Here is a 14,465-nt window from a genome sequence, read left to right as displayed (position 1 = left end):
TATCCCCAGGATCTAGAAAAGTTTCTTGCAAGAAAAATGAGCTCTGTAAGTATATACCAATGATAATGTTTATGGTGATATTAATGGTAGCGATGATGATGATGAAACTTAGCTGAATGCCCAGGGAAATAGGACTGATACTCATGGTTTGCAAACAAAATAATCTTCATCAAGCTCTCTAATTACATCAAGAGTCAGGACTCCAATTCAATTCATTTTCTGACATCTATCTATTAATTCCTGATTTGGAATCCAAAACTTACAATGATACTTGTCAGTCAAGGCCATGCAAGATCTTCAATGGCTTATACTCAAAGAAGTTAAAATGCAACTATTTGGAAATAAGTAGTTAAATCATAGGAATCAAAAAGACTTTTTAAAATCCTCACCCCTAATCAATTAATTAAAAAGCACTTATTGGGCTTCCCTGGTGGCGCAGTGGTTGAGAGTCCACCTGCCGATGCAGGGGACACGGATTTGTGTCCCGGTCCGGGAGGATCCTGCATGCCCTGGAGCGGCTGGGCCTGTGAGCCATGGCCGCTGAGCCTGCGCGTCCAGAGCCTGTGCTCCGCAACGGGAGAGGCCACAGTGGTGAGAGGCCTGCGTACCGCAAAAAAACAAACAAAAAAAAAAAAAAAAAGGAAAAGCACTTATTGAGGCAGAGTCAAGATGGCGGTGTAGGAAGATGTGGAGTTAGTGACTTCCCACAACTAGGGTGCCTGCTAGCCGCTGGTGGGGGACTCTGATGCCCAAGGAGACAGGAGGAACACCAAAGTGAACCACTTGCGGGATCTTTGTTCTCAAGCCTGGGTCAGGCTGAAGCTCCTGCAGTGGGAGCTCTGAGTCCGAACCACTGGACTAACAAAGAACCTCAGGCCCCAGGGAATATTCACTGGAGTGAGGTCTCATGGAGTTCCTCATCTCAGCAACAAGACCCAGCTCTACCCAATAGCTTACAAACTCTAGTGTTGAAAGCCTCAGGCCAAACAACCAGTAAGACAGGAACACAATCCTACTCATAAAAAAAAAAAAAAAATGAGATGGCAAAAAAATATGTCACAGATGAAGGAGCAAGGTAAAAACCTACAAGACCAAATAAATGAAGAGGAAATGGGCAATCTACCTGAAAAAGAATTCAGAGTAATGATAGTAAAGATGCTCCAGAATCTCAGAAATAGAATGGAAGCACAGATTGAGAAAATACAAGAAATGTTTAACAAAGATCTAGAAGAACTAAAGAACAAACAGAGATGAACAACACAATAACTGAAATGCAAAATACACTAGAAGGAAACAATAACAGAATAACTGAGGCAGAAGGATGAATAAGTGAGCTGGAAGACAAAATGGTGGAAATAACAACCGAGGAGCAGAATAAAGAAAAAAGAATGAAAAGAATTGAAGGCAATCTCAGAGACCTCTGGGACAACACTAAACGCACCAACATTCGAATTATAGGAGTCCCAGAAGAAGAAGAGAAAAACAAAGGATCTGAGAAAATATTTGAAGAGATTACAGTTGAAAACTTCCCTAACATGGGAAAGGAAATAGTCACCCAAGTCCAGGAAGCACAGAGAGTCCCATACAGGATAAACCCTAGGAAAATCACACCAAGATATTAATCAAATTAACAAAATTTAAATTCAAAGAAAAAATATTAAAAGAAGCAAGGGAAAAACAAAAAATAACATACAAAGGAATCCCCATAAAGTTATCAGCTGATTTTTCAGCAGAAACTCTGCAGGCCAGAAGAGAGTGGCAAGACATTTAAAGTGATGGAAGAGAAAAACCTACAACCAAAATTACTCTACCCAGCAAGGATCACATTCAGACTTGATGGAGAAGTCAAAAGCTTTTCAGACAAACAAAAGCTAAGAGAATTCAGCACCAAACAAACCAGCTTTACAACAAATGCTAAAGAAACTTCTCTAAGCGGGAAACACAAGAGAAGAAAAAGACATACAAAAACAAGCCCAAAACAATTAAGAAAATGGTAATAGGGACATACATATCGATAATAACCTTGAAAGTAAATGGATTAAATGCCCCAACCAAAAGACACAGACTGGCTGAATGGATACAAAACAAGACCCATACATATGCTGTCTACAAGAGACCCACTTCAGACCTAGGGACACATACAGACTGAAAGTGAAGGGATGGAAAAAGATATTCCATGCAAATGGAAATCAAAAGAAAGCTGGAGTAGCAATACTCATATCAGATAAAATAGACTTTAAAATAAAGAGATACAGGAGGGACACTCCATAATGATCAAAGGATCAATCCAAGAAGAAGATATCACAATTATAAATATATATGCACCCAACATAGGAGCACCTCAATACATAAGGCAAATGCTAACAACCATGAAAGGAGAAAACAACAGTAACATATTCATAGTAGGGGACTTAACACCCCACTTTCACCAATGGACAGATCATCCAAACAGAAAATAGATAAGGAAACACAAGCTGTAAATGACATAATAGAACAGATAGATCTAAATGATATTTATAGAACATCCCACCTAAATGTGGCAGAATACACTTTCTTCTCAAATGCACAAGGAACATTCTCCAGGATAGACCACATCTTGGGTCACAAATCAAGTCTCAGAAAATTTAAGAAAATTGAAATCGTATAAAGCATCTTTTCTGACCACAACACTATGAGATTGGAAATCAATTACAGGAAAAAAAAAACTGTAAAAAACACAAATACGTGGAGGCTAAACAGCATGCTACTAAATAAAAAGAGGATCACTGAAGAAATCAAAGACGAAATTTTAAAAATACATAGAAACAAATGACAAGGAAAACACAATGACCCAAAACCTATGGGATGCAGCAAAAGCAGTTCTAAGAGGGAAGTTTATAGCAATTCAATCTCACCTCAAGAAACAAGAAAAATCTCAAATAAACAATCTAACCGTACACTTAAAACAACTGGAGAAAGAAGAACAAACAAAACCCAAAGTCAGTAGAAGGAAAGAAATCATAATGATCAGAGCAGAAATAAATGAAATAGAAACAAAGAAAACAATAGCAAAGATCAATAAAACTAAAAGCTGGTTCTTTGAGAAGATAAACAAAATTGATAAACCCTTAGCCAGACTCATCAAGAAAAAAAAGGAGTGGACACAAATCAATAAAATTAGAAATGAAAAAGGAGAAATCACAACTGTCACTGCAGAAATACAAAGGATTATAAGAGACTACTACAAACAACTATATGCCAATATAATGGACAACCACGAAGAAATGGACAAATTCTTCAAAAGGTACAATTTTCCAAGACGGAACCAGGAAGAATTAGAAAATATAAACAGACCTATCACAAGTAATGAAACTGAAACTGTGATTAAAAATCTTCCAACAACAAAATTCCAGGACAAGATGGCTTCACAGGTGAATTACATCAAACATTTAGAGAAGAGCTAACACTGAATCTTCTCAAACTCTTCCAAAAAATTGCAGAGGGAGAAACACTCCCAAATTCATTCTACAAAGCCACCATCACCCTGATACCAAAACCAGAAAAAGATATCACAAAAAAAAGAAAATTATAGACCAATATCACTGATGAACACAGAGGCAAAAATCCTGAACAAAATACGAGCAAACAGAATCCAACAGCACATTAAAAGGATCTTATATCACGATCAAGTGGGATTTATCCCAGGGATGCAAGGATTCTTCAATATATGCAAATCAATCAATGTGATACACCACATTAACAAATTAAGGAATAAAAACCATATGATCATCTCAATAGATGCAGAAAAAGCTTTTGACAAAATTCAGTACCGATTTATGATAAAAACTCTCCAGAAAATGGGCATAGGGAGAACTTACTTCAACATAATAAAAGCCATATATGACAAACTCAGAGCAAGCATCATACTCAATGGTGAAAAACTGAAAGCATTTCCACTAAGATCAGGAACAAGAAAAGGATGTCCACTCTCAGCACTCTTATTCAACATAGTTTTGGAAGTCCTAGCCATGGCAATCAGAGGAGAAAAAGAAATAAAAGGAATCAAATTGGAAAAGAAGAAGTAAAACTGTCACTGTTTGCCAATAACATAATACTATATATAGAAAATCCTAAAGATGCCACTGGAAAACTGCTAGAACTAATCAATGACTTTGGTAAGGTTGCAGGATACAAAATTGATGCACAGAAATCTCTGGCATTCCTATACACCAACAATGAAAAATCAGAAAGAGAAATTAAGGAAACACTGCCATTTACCATTGCAACAAAAAGAATAAAATACCTAGGAATAAACCTGCCTAAGGAGGTGAAAAACTTGTACTCAGAAAACTATAAAACACTGATGAAAGAAATCAAAGATGACACAAACAGATGGAGAGATATACCATGTTCCTGGACTGGAAGAATCAATATTGTGAAAATAACTATGCTACCCAAAGCAATCTACAGATTCAATGCAATCCCTATCAAACTACCACTGGCATTTTTCACAGAACTAGAACAAAACATTTCACAATTTGTATGGAAACACAAAAGACCCCAAATAGCCAAAGCAATCTTGAGAAAGAAAAGTGGAGTTGGAAGAGTCAGGCTCCCCAACTTCAAACTATACTACAAAGCTACAGTAATCAAGACAGTATGGTACTGGCACAAAAACAGAAATATACATCAATGGTACAGGATAGAATGCCCAGAGATAAACCCACACACATATGGGCACCTAATTTATGACAAAGGAGGCAAGAACATACAATTGAGAAAAGACAGCCTCTTCAACAAGTGGTGCTGGGGAAACTGGACAGCTACATGTAAAAGAATGAAATTAGAACACTCCCTAACACCATACACAAAAATAAACTCCAAATGGATCAAAGACTTAAATGTAAGACCAGACACTATAAAACTCTTAGAGGAAAACATAGGAAAAACACACTTTGACATAAACCACAGCAAGATCTTTTTCTGACCTACCTCCTAGAGTAACAGAAATAAAAACAAAAATAAACAAATGGCACTTAATTAAACTTAAAAGCTTGTGCACAGCAAAGGAAACCATAAACAAGACAAAAAGACAACCCTCAGAATGGGAGAAAATATTTGCAAATGAAACAACAAAGGATTTATCTCCAAATTATACAAACAGCTCATGGAACTCAATATCAAAAAAACAAACAATCGGGCTTTCCTGGTGGCGCAGTGGTTTAGAGTGCGCCTGCCGATGCAGGGGACACGGGTTCGTGCCCCAGTCTGGGAAGATCCCACATGCTGCAGAGCGGCTGGGCCCATGAGCCATGGCCGCTGAGCCTGCGCATCCGGAGCCTGTACTCCGCGACGGGAGAGGCCGCAGTAGTGAGAGGCCCACATACCGCAAAAAACAAACAAACAAACAAACAAAAAAACAATCCAGTTAAAAAATAGGTGGAAGACCTAAATAGACATTTCACCAAGGAAGACATATAGATGGCCAAAAGGCACATGAAAGGATGCTCAACATCACTAATTATTAGATAAATGCAAATCAAAACTACAATGAGATATCACCTCATGCCAGTCAGAATGGCCATTATAAAAAAAATCTAGAAAAAATAAATGCTGGAAAGGGTGTGGTGAAAAGGGAACCCTCCTGCACTGTTGGTAGGAATGTAATTGATACAACCACTATGGAAAACAGTATGGAGGTTCCTTAAAAAAGTAAAAATAGAACTACCATATGACCCAGCAATCCCACTACTGGGCATTTACCCTGAGAAAACCGTAATTCAAAAAGAGACGTGTACCACAATGTTCACTGCAGCACTATTTACAATAGCCAGGACATGAAACCAACCTAAGTGTCCATCAACAGATGAATGGATAAAGAAGATGTGGCACATATAAACAATGGAATATTACTCAGCCATAAAAATAAACGAAATTGAGTTATTTGTAGTGAGGTGGATGGACCTAGAGTCTGTTATACAGAGTGAAGTAAGTCAGAAAGAGAAAAACAAATACCGTATGCTAATGCATATACATGGAATCTAAAAAAAAAAAAAAAGGCATTGATTAACCTAGTTGCAGGGCAGGAATAGAAAGGTAGACATAGAGAATGGACTTGATGACATGGGGTGGGAGGGCAAAGGTGGGGCAAAGTCAGAGTAGCATCTACATGTATACACTACCGAATGTAAAATAGTTGGCTGGTGGGAAGCAGCAGCATAGCACAGGGGAATCAGCTCGGTGCTTTGTGACCACCTAGAGGGGTGGGATAGGGAGGGTGGGAGGGAGGCTCAAGAGGGAGGGGAGATGGGAACATGTGTATGCATATGGCTGATTCGCTTGTTGTGCAACAGAAACTAACACAGTATTGTGAAGCAATTATACTCCAATAAAGATCTATTAAAAAATAAATAAATAAAATAAAAAGCATTTATTGAGCTTTTTCTATGTGCCAGGATTTACAGAAAACACAAAGAGCTAAATTCAAAGCAGCCAGTTATAAAGGATATACACAGCGTATGCCAAATTCTAGTTCTGTGATTAAGCACATGCATTTGAAATTAGAAATATGTGGGTCTAAGTCCTAACTCTGCCACTCGCTATCTGTGGGCCTGAGTGAATTATTTTACCCCTCTAAGCCTATGTTTCCTCATCTGTAAAATGGAGACTATAAGTATCTATTTTATAAGGTTGTCATGAGAATGAAATGGAATGAACATAAAGCACTCAGCACTTAGCATAGTGGCAGACACGTAGGAGATGCTCAGTATACGATATCAACACATTTTTTGTTGTTGTCCTAGAATAGCCATGTCCAATCTGCAGGCAATAGACCTTTGTAGGGCCCCAGAATTATTATAAGGGAACCCCAAGTCCTGCATGACAACTAAGAAAAAGCCACAGAATGAATAAATACTATGCTTCTCACATATGTCTTACTATTTTTTAAATGCTGCTGTAGTGGGGAAAAAAACTGATCTAAGATAAGAAGGGAATATCATTGTTCACTTTATCACTTGATATTTTGCCGACTTCTAAGCTACCCTCCCCCCAACATTAATCCAAAGACAGTAAGAAGGTTTTGCTTCTTTTCCTTGGGAAAAAGGAAACTCAGAAGCATGTGCATGAGTGGTAAGCAAAGGATTCTAAAAGCCCACTCTCTGTATAAGAATTTTGAGAGAAAATCCCAAAGTTTGGATTTGAGCTGGAGGTTCTACATTCCTCTCACTACCTTTCCTCCCATCTGTAACTGCTCACAGATGGGAACTGAATGACCAGGATCCTTCCTGATGTCAATGCTTAGTGCAGGGTTGTTGTACCATCGCTAATCCTCCAGTTTTCCCATAATTGTCATTACAGAAAAGAAGACAAACCCCAAGCAGAAGTGGATTGGGTCCACTTGGGGAGCCTCTGCTCCGTGACGGGAGAGGCCGCAGTAGTGAGAGGCCCGTGCTGGTGAAGAGAGACCCAAGGAAAGGTGAAAGGGCCACTTCTTAATAGAGTGTAAGGGACTTGGAATTGTGAAAGGCAACATTAAGATTGATTTCCCAGCAAAGTGCCTTTTTCGTAAATGCTATCATTGGGTGTTTAACTGGATAATCTTTATTTTCAGGAACTTTTCTGAGGGAATTAGACTTGAATCTTTTAAATGCTGAAGTTTCATTTATTGAAACACCTGTTGGTCTCTAGTGGCCCAATATTTAGGTCTCCTCTAAAGTTATTGCCAACTTTGGATTTCCCAACTAAAAACTCCAAGCATCTGCAGGAAGGTGTGGCTGAGAGGGTACGTATACAGGGCAGGGGTCGGGCCAAAGTGATGTAAGCAGCTCACAAGGCAAGACCCAGACACAGAGACCAAGTACTCAACTTCCTCAGCAGAAAGAGAGAGACACACAGAGAGACAGAGATTCATTTTATCAGTTTCCAGACTTATAGAATCAACAAGCCACTGAAGCTCAGAGAAGGAAGACTCTTTCCCAAGGCCAAGGACTGAAGGTCTGAAAATTCTGTAATTAGAATTCAGGTCTCCTGGTTCACCAGTGACTCCCTCTGAATCTGCCACATAGCCCATTCCCATGGTGGCATCGTGGAGAGGGGGACAAAGAAGCCAGGAACCCCAAGAGCTGAAGGTAGGAAAAGAAGACTATGTTGACGTACCTTGTGCCACACAGCTTCTGACTGGCGCCAGAGTACAGATTTGGGAGAATCACAGGACAGAGAAGAAAGGAGACTGAAAACCCTTTCCTGTGGAATGCAGTTAGGAATTCTAAACAGGACAACCATGGAGTGCTGGTCTCTGTTCCGTCACCACCAGCAACACTGAAGGCTCAGGCTTACTCAGTGTTCAGCTTACCTCAGCCGTGGAGACATTTTCCCAGTCTCTGTTCAGGAGCATTGCATCCGAAGATGGAGACCTGAGAACAGATTCAAGGAGTCTGATGATGAAAGAGAAAGTTGGCTCCTGGCTCAGCAGTGTTTCGGTATCAGGTGTCCTGAGCTGGTTTGGAAGGTAACATGATCTCTTCTGGTTGGTGGATGAGAAAGACAGCCAGTTGGACTTACTTTGGAAGAGGGGGCACCTGAGCAAGGGCTGCTCTCTGGGGCCTTGTGTGATTATGGAATAATCAAGGATATGCTGAAGTGCTTCTAAAGCCCGTAACTTGCCTCTCCCACCCTAACTAATTCACCTCCATAAAAGGCAGAGTTGGAAGAGAGGCACCAACGTCTGCCACCAAATTAAAATATTTCAGAAGAAAGGTGGAAAGAGGAAATGTTGTTTCTGTTACCTCTTCTGGGTCCAGCCTCCCAGGAAGGCACCCAGTGTTCTCGTAATAGGGGCGAGGCAGGCACGCGACCATTAGCGCCCGAGGTTAAGAGTCCCGCTCTGTCGACAGTCAGCCTGGCAGTGGTCCTCGGGGCAGAGAGAGTGGTGAGAGGTGGATCATGGCCTTCTCCCCAGAGCCCTCCAGGCCCTGTGGCCTCAGGCCAGCGGGTGAGCCGGGGGGGCCGGGGGACAGGCTGAGGGCTGTGTCCCGCAGAGCTCCAGAGCCCTCGCCACGGCTGCCCACTGGCCGGGCCCAGGCCTTGAAGCAGCAGCGAACCCCTCCCCCATCCCCACCTACGCGACCTGATGGCGGTGGCAGTCTCCATGGGTCGCAGTCCCCGGGACCTGGCCCCCATTTGGGCGGCCTGAGGGCTGGCTGGGTCCTGGGTGCCTGGCTCCCTCAGTGATGACAGCTGAGCAGAGTCTGGGGACGCGGCCCTGAGGGCACCGCCAGCTGATATCTACCTCCTCAGAGCACCTAGGCTAGGTGGGGGGACCCAGACTGGGTGCTGGACAAACGCTCCCAGGCAAGGTAACCAGCCCGTGCAGGGACCCCCTCCTTCAGGGCCTGGACTCAGAGGGTGAAAGTTGAATCTCGGGACCTTGCCCTTTCTTGTCAGAACAGAGAATTACATTTATTTTGGTAGAGATTTACAGGAACATTGTGACCTGACTTCAAGAACAAAGAATCTGACATCAAGAAGTTTGCAACAACTAACCATGCCCCTCCCTCACCTTTCCTACAAAAGGGCTTCGCTGAAAGCTTTCGGGGAGTTCAGGGTTTTTTTAAGGCATGAGCCACCCGTCTCCTTGCATGGCCCTGCAATAAACCTTTCTCTGCTCCGAACTCCCATGTTTTGGTATTGTTTGGCCTCACTGTCCGTTGGGCACACAGACATGAGTTTGGTAACATTCTCATCCCTACCCATCCCCCCTTGCCCCCTTTGAATGGAGCTGACCCCTATATCAAATGCCAAACTGGGGGTATTGACTCCTGTCTCCAAAATCCATCTAGTCACCCCCCCCCCGTCATTCACCAGTTTTGACTTCTCTATATGAATTCTTGCTTCTCCTGACTGTCCAACCCCCATTGGTTCCTCGCTCCTCTCTGGATGGTAGCATCGGCACCCACCCACTCCTTGCTGATGATCATCGCGGATCTTTCTTGGATCAACTTCCATTCTCTTCTTCATATGTCATTCTTATGTTTTCCGCCAAGCCCCTTGCACGATGACACGTGTCTTTGCAGAAAAGAGACACGTGTGTTCAGCCTGCCTTGCAGAATAGACCATCTTCTTGTTCAGGACCAGCTCAAAGTGTACTCTCTCAGCACCTTCTCCTTTTGGCTGCTACATTACAGTTCAGCACTGAAGTTCTACTCTGCTATATACTGAGGATGCAAAGATGAATAACACAACAGTCCCCGCTTTGGGGAAGCTTAGAGTCTGGTGAGACAGAAAGAGCAGCTAACAAGCAAAATGAATCAGTCAAGGTTCAGTGTGGGGGTGACCAGCTTAGGCAAAAAAGCGAGGGCGGGGGGAGTAAGGAGAGATAAATTTAATAGTTTGTTGGATCATATAACTTAAAAGTTGGAGGGTAAACTGGATTCAGGCACGGTGTCAACCAGGACCTCAAATGATGTCCTGAGGAATGTGTCACTCCATTCTGCTTTCCTCTGCCTTTATTCTCAGACAGCCTCTCTCTCTATTATGTCCTCCAACCCCCACCCAGATGCTCCAGCCCTACACCCTTGGGGGTAGTTTAGCAACCCCCAAGAATATAACTCTGTCTCAATAGCAAGTCTAGGATACGCCTCCTATTGGCTTGATTCAAGTCACATGCTTATTCTTGAAACAATTACAGTGGCCAAGAGAATGCAATGCTCTGATTGGCTAAGCCTAGGTCACATGCCCAGTGAAATTCCATGGATGAAGATGAAAGGTGAGATGGTTCCCCAAATAAAAATCGGGATCCCATGTCTAGAAAAAAAGGCATTGGGCAGGCACACTCAAATCATACCTTCTTCTCACCTGTACTCTCCCAGCTTTTCCAGGTCATCAACTGGCTGGCTTGACACCTAAAATGACTGAAGTGTTATTGTGCACCAGTGCATTAATAAGTCACCACTTTCTCATCACATATTTATACACTTGGTCTTTAATGGAAGGCCCAACGCCACACCCTCTACAAGTGACCAATGGTGAGAAATCACCAACCCAAAGTAGGAGAGGGTACAGGAACTCTGAGAAAGAATGGCCTTTGAGGTGCCTCTCAGACACCATACCCCATCAGCAGCTCTTCCCCGACTCTCAAAGAGCTGACCGTAGCTTATGCCACACGCTACTTATATGTAACACCATTTTAATTGCATCATTTACCAGCAAACACAGCTGTTTGTACAATAAAGTTTTTTCACCACAGGGTATTTGTGTATTTGTGTGCGTGCCTGAGTCTCATTTCAAGCACACACAGCCCAGCTTGAATCGTTAAAAGACTTCATCATTTGCAAATATGTAAACATACCCCCCTCTGTCTTCCAACTACCTCCACCCACCCTTGAGACTTTGAAAGCATTCTGCTAGATTAAAGAACTGCCGCCACTCTTTCTAGACTGTCTAGAACAGGGTTAAACGCCGCACCGTGTTGAAAGAAAACCTATAGGTTAGCTAACTAAGCTATTTGGCCCCCATCAGCAGTCCCAGCTGCCACAACACTGGCAATGTCCTGCCAAGGAATGACTCAACATTGTCAAGAATTCAGAAGGAGCTAAAAACACTGAAGAGAGGTCTACTATCTGCCAACCAAGGATGATTCATTCAACCTGGGAAAAAAACGTGCTGGCAATAAAAGTCAGTGGGCTAAAGGCACGATGTTTGTGAGGCCATACTGTCCCCCAACACTGAACTGGAATTCCCTGAGACTTTCTATAACCAGGGGGCTGGATGAGTCTGGACACCATCATGAGTCTGTGCCTGCATCCTGGGCTCTTCCTCTGGGGATTATATAAAAGAACCATCTTCTTCAGGCAGCACCATAGAGTTGAAAACTCTCAGGTTTGGAGATCAGACAGATCTGGATTTAAGTCTTGGCTCCACCATCTGCTTGTTCCATGGCTGTAGGCAAGCCTCAGTCTCCATATTTGTAAAATAGGGATGATAATACCAACCTTCCAATTGGCTATCATTTAAAAAATATTTACTGAGGACCTACTCAGCGCCAGACCCTGGGGGGTATAGCAGGGAACAGATATGTGGTCCCTGTCATCAAAGAGCTCTAATTATTTAAGTCATGGAACAGTGTATGCAAAGTAATTGCCCCATAGGAAATGGTAGTTATTAGTATAATGGAGACCCAGGAATTCCAAAACTTTACCTCTATTTTGGGGGTGGGGGGGTGTGACAGAGGGAAAGAGCATGGGAAACAGCCCCAAAGGACTTGGGGAAGTGGGCTGAGCTGAAGTCCTCCCTCAACTAAAGAAACAGTTTGTTAACAAACTATTAGTGAGTGCTGACTTTTAAGTAGAAAAATCATTTTCAAGCCTTACTTGGATGTAATCAGAACATTCGCAACCTTAAAACCATCCTAACAGTGGTAGGTCACTGTCCTCATTTCACCCTTGAGGGAGCTATGGCTCAGAGAGGTTAAGTGCCTTGCTCAAGGTCACACAGCTAGTGGTGATGGAGCTGGGATCAGTACCTGAATCTGTCCAATGCTAACCCCCATGCTAGTAATCCCTTAACCGTATCGCCTATCTTTCCAGCCTGGAAAGGGATGTGAAGACCTCAGGCTCCAAAGAAGGCAACCCTTTTCCCATGGTCCACACAGCTACTAGAGATACTGAGCCCAAAGTTTACTCTGAACAATAGTCATTCTTTTTTTTTTTTTTTGCATTATGCGGGCCTCTCACTGTTGTGGCCTCTCCCGATGCGGAGCACAGGCTCCGGATGTGCAGGCCCAGCGGCCATGGCTCACGGGCCCAGCCGCTCCGCGGCATGTGGGATCTTCCCGGACCAGGGCACGAACCCACGTCCCCTGCATCGGCAGGCAGACTCTCAACCACTGCGCCACCAGGGAAGCCCCAACAATAGTCATTCTTGTATTCATTCAACAAATATTTATTAAGTGCCAGGCATTGTTTCGGCTTTAGCGATACAACACGGAAGAAGATAGGCAAAAATCCCTGCCCTCATGAAACCTAACCTCGTAGGGGTGAGACAATAAACACAACCAATGAGAAAAATGTATGGTAGGTTCAATAGTGATAAGAGCTAGGGAGAAAAATGAAGCAGGGAAAGAGGCAAGGGGGTGCTGGACAGAAAGTTGCAGTTCTAGCTGGAATAGCCAAGGAAGGCCTTGTAGAGAAAACCTGTAGATGAAGTAAGCCATGTGGATATCCAGAGGAAGCCTAGAGAAAGAGTGTCCGTTGGAGTGTAGAATCAGGCTGTGACTTGGCTTCAGGCATGCCAAACTAGACAGGGTCACGGTGCCCATGAAAATGTGCCCGACAGACCTCTAGCTGCAGGACTGACCAAGTCTCCTGGTATCTGGCTCTGAAATCCACTGCCCAGTTCACACCGAGTCCTTGCTTCCCACAAGCTGCTCCCAGCCAATGACAGAGCACAGCAGGGATGCCGTGGCAGGCCCATTCTGGAGACATCAGACTCCTCCAACGGCCAACCCAGGCTCGAGGATGCCCCGACAGCCTTGTTGAACATTCCCAAGGTTGCAGGGCAGTCGAACACACTTCTGCCCAACCTTCTCCCCCTGCGCTCGAGGTCAGATTTGCATTGCTTCTTCCAGCCTTTTTTCAGCTCCCTCCCTATTTTCTCTCCCACAGGTGCTTCTCCCAGTAGAACTGATGCCCCTTTAATCCCATCTTGACATCTGCTTCTTGGAAGACCCAGACTAATGCAGGGTGGAGACAAAAAAGAAAGGAAGGAAGGAAGGAAAGGAGGGAGGGAGGGAAGAAAAAGAAGAAACGGGAAGGGAAGGGAAAAGAGGAGAGGAGAGGAGAGGAGAAGAGAGGAGACAAAAGGAAAGGAAGGAAAGGGAAAAAAGGAAAAGAAAAGGAAAGAAATAAAAGAGGCCCACATTTTAAGTAGGCTGTGCTCACTGAGCTGGTCTTGAGTGATCTTGAGTTGAAGAGTCCCTGCTCTGCAAACTCATCCATTTCTAGGCCTTTGTACTTTCCTTTCCTGATTTGTTTTGGTAATTTACTAGTGGAGTTCCTTTTAAGTAAATGACAAGGACAACAATAAAAGCTCCCGTGCTATCTCAGCTAACCTAAGGCGAGAAAGGCACTCGTGCACGTCCGGACCCACAAGCAGCAGAAGCCTTGATGACAGTGGCAAGAGGGGATCAGAGGCCAGATGTGGTGGCAGCAGCCAGCCCGGTGGGAGGCTGAGGAAGACATTAACACTGGAGGCCCTCTGAGGATATGAGTGGGGAGGACCTAGCAGGGGCAGCAGGGGGTACCGAACCCATCTCCCAGGCCCGGGCTTCCGTGTCGTTCTGGTGCTTGGGTTGATGTGTGGGTATTTCTGGGAGGGGTGGGGAGAAGGGCAGGGTTCAGCAAAGTCTGTCCTAGACTCACTGACTTCAGTTTCCCAATTGTTTTTGAAGGCAAGTAAGTCATTTCCGGCTGTTCTGCAAACATCAGCTC

Source organism: Lagenorhynchus albirostris, chromosome 16, assembly GCF_949774975.1.
Source record: "Lagenorhynchus albirostris chromosome 16, mLagAlb1.1, whole genome shotgun sequence".
Taxonomy (NCBI): domain Eukaryota; kingdom Metazoa; phylum Chordata; class Mammalia; order Artiodactyla; family Delphinidae; genus Lagenorhynchus; species Lagenorhynchus albirostris.
This window is presented reverse-complemented; position numbering follows the sequence as displayed.